Below are 3,424 nucleotides of genomic sequence, written 5' to 3'. Positions count from 1 at the left end.
TCCGCATGTTTGCCATTGGCTTCACCAAGAAACGCCAAACAAAAACCACGACCCAAAATCGTGTCAACAATTCTCTGGCAAAGGAAGAGCAAAATAGTCGGTTCCAATTCAAAGTTGGTTTAAAGATAGTCGGTTCGGTGTAGATCAAGATTATCCACACCGAACCACAAATGTGACGGCCAACAGCAGTGGCCAAAGTTTGATACAAGCAAACACTTGGCATACCGAGGTAAAAGTTTTCTCAAGCGTCATCAGGACTTGCACTGGGACTAGCAGGCTCCACGAAAGTGTCGCGGTCGATCCCGTCTGTGATGCGAGTGGTGCTCTCAAGGAAGGTCTCCATGAAATCTTCGAATCGAAGCTTCTTGGTGTTGGCGACCTGCAACGCCTTCAGCTTCTCTTCGCGAGCCTCCTTGCAGTGCACTCGGACCAGCGACAGCGCCATGTCCGCACCACAGCGAGCTGCAGACTTCTTCCACACCTACACTCGGTTCGGGACCTCCTCCAGCTGAGTCATCAACCCTTCCATCTCTCGCCGGGACTCGTCTTCGGGCCACAACTCCTTGTCGATTCGGCCGATGACTTCTCTCAGTCGACCGACGAAAGGTCCCACTTTGCCCAGGAGAATGTGCGCTCGAAGCATGTCTCGATTGGCGTCCTCGCCGAGTGGAACGTTCGGAAGAACCGACCGCTCAACGTCAGTTGCTTCAGCCTCAGCGTCCATACAAAAATCTGCAAAGACTAGACGAGCAAAAAGTAAGCGCAGAATGAAATACACACTCAAGAAGCACTCGGAAAAACAGAACTTACCACCGAGAAGCGCAATCATCTTCCTTGCCCAATCACTGATGTACTTCTCCTATGATATGCACCGCCTGTTCATCACCTTCATCTGCCCCATCAGCTCGGTTCTTTGTTTCCCCATTTTCTCCATTTCGGCCACCAATGCCTTGTTTGCCTCACGGGACTCCTCCAAGGACTTCTCTCGTTCAGCCAGAGCACCCTTCAGACCAGCCAAGGCAAGCATTGCTGCCTCCAGTTCTGCAGCAAGCTGAATCTTTTCAGCCTTCACAGTGTTGTACGCCGATCCCATCTCACAAGTCTTCTGCAAGTCAGCGCGAAGAGACGATCAGACAAATTCAACAAGGAAAACAATAAAAACTCGAAGTTCTTCAGACCCCTGCCGACGCAAGCAGTCGACGGCGGTCTCGGGGACTACACCCAGTGGGTTCACTAAGAGTGACCCCACTGGCATGAAGCTCAAACAGGTCCACCCTATTGAGATACATAACAAAAACAAGCCTATGAGGCTAGTACTACCCGACCTGAGTAAAATTACTCTTGGGGACTAATCCAGTAGGTGCACTCGGAGTGCCCCAACCGGTAACATTCGAACAGATTTTTTTGATCTGATCAACTTAAAGAAAATGTATATAAAGACAACTGCCGGTGCAAGCACTCGACAGAAGTCTCGGGGACTACACCCACTGGGTTCACTAAGAGTGAACCCACTGCAAAATAATCATGCTGCATCCGAGTATATTGCTTAAACACCCACTGGGTTACAAGGGGAAAGCAAATACTTACTAGCCCACTTACTCGGATATCGTCCCGGAGTTCCAAGCTTCGCTTGTACACAGACGCGATGGAGTCGTACGCTCTCTTGGCATCACCGCCATCAACTCCGCCTGCACCATGGCCCCCTTGGCAGCTCCCACCTGATCTTCCGGAAGGCGCTGGGCGTCGAACTGGATGGTCGACGAACCTGGCACCACAAGAGACTCGCTACGCCTTCTGTCTCTGGGTGAGGACACCGCACGGTATGAACCCAAAACCAAGCACTTCTCCCATTGCAAGAATTATAGATCAAGTTGGCCAAACGAAACCCACAACTTGAAGAGAATTACAAGGATACGAAATCATGCATATAAGAGATCAGAGGAAACTCAAATAATATTCATAGATAATCTGATCATAAATCCACAATTCATCGGATCTCGACAAACACACCGCAAAAGAAGATTACATCGGATAGATCTCCATGAAGATCATGGAGAACTTTGTATTGAAGATCCAAGAGACAGAAGAAGTCATCTAGCTACTAGCTATGGACCCGAAGGTGTGTGGTGAACTACTCACGCATCATCGGAGAGGCAATGGTGTTGATGAAGAAGCCCTCCATGTTCGAATCCCCCTCCGGTAGGGCACCAGAATGTGCCCCAGATGGGATCTTGCGGAGACAGAAGCTTACGGCGGCGGAAAAGTATTTTCGTGGCTCTCTCTGGCAGTTTCAGATTTTTGGAGAATTTATAGGCGGAAGAAGTAGGGAAAAGGAGCCACGGGGGGCCCACAAGCCTGTTAGGCGCCCCCAGGCCACGCCTAGGGGGCTTGTGACCTCCCCCGGGGTCCTTTGCCTTGGTTCTCAAGTTCCCTGCGTATCTCATGTTATGGAAAAAATCATTCCGCGGGTTTTATTCTGTTTGGACTCCGTTTAATATTCTCCTCTGAAAAAGGTCAAAAACACGGAAAAAACAGAAACTGGCACTTGGCACTGAGTTAATAGGTTAGTCCCAAAAAAGATATAAAATAGCATATTCATGCATAAAAAACATCCAAAGTTGACAAGATAATAGCATGAAACCATCAAAAATTATAGATACGTTGGAGACGTATCAGGCGCGGGCACCGATGGCTGGGGGAGGGGCCGACCTCGGAGAGGAGGGCGATGGGGGTAGGTGAGGGCGATCTGGGGAGGGAGATCGAGGGAGCCAGGGGGCTGGCGCCCGAGCGGGTGGGTATCGATCGGGCTGGGGGATCGAAGGAGGGGACGAGGGGAAACCCCTCATGGGTTTTGGCTGCGGGGCACGGGAAATGAGGAGGGGCTCGGTAGTGCTTAGGGTTTGGGGGGGTTTATACCCCCCGGTTAGAGTGGGCTGGTTAGATGGGCTGGTTGGGCCGGCCCAATGCGGTGGGGAGGGTCTTTTTTAGATTATTTTTTTCTTTTTATTTATCTTTTAGCAGTTTTAGTTTTACTTTACTTTAGCGAAACTAAATCCCCTCAAATTTAATAACTCTTAAAGGGAAATTTCTTAAGTAATATTTGACAAACATCGAACATTATTATTTATTTATTTATTTCATTTGAAAACTATTATCGATTGACTTTATTTATTTATTTATTTTAAATTTTAATTCAAACCGTTTTAAACTAATGCGAATTTAACAATAGCAACCACGATGACGTGGCACCATTAGCATAGGTTTACTTAGTTTAATTATGGAGGTTACTGTAGCAACAGCTGAGGATGTCACAAGGATTGTGTGAATCCTTGACATAGAGGTTCAACCGATAACATCTTCGTAGAATATGTAGGATCCAATCTGGACGTCCAGGTCCCGCTATTGGATATTGGCCGGAGAGTGT

Source organism: Hordeum vulgare, chromosome 1H, assembly GCF_904849725.1.
Source record: "Hordeum vulgare subsp. vulgare chromosome 1H, MorexV3_pseudomolecules_assembly, whole genome shotgun sequence".
NCBI lineage: Eukaryota > Viridiplantae > Streptophyta > Magnoliopsida > Poales > Poaceae > Hordeum > Hordeum vulgare.
This window is presented reverse-complemented; position numbering follows the sequence as displayed.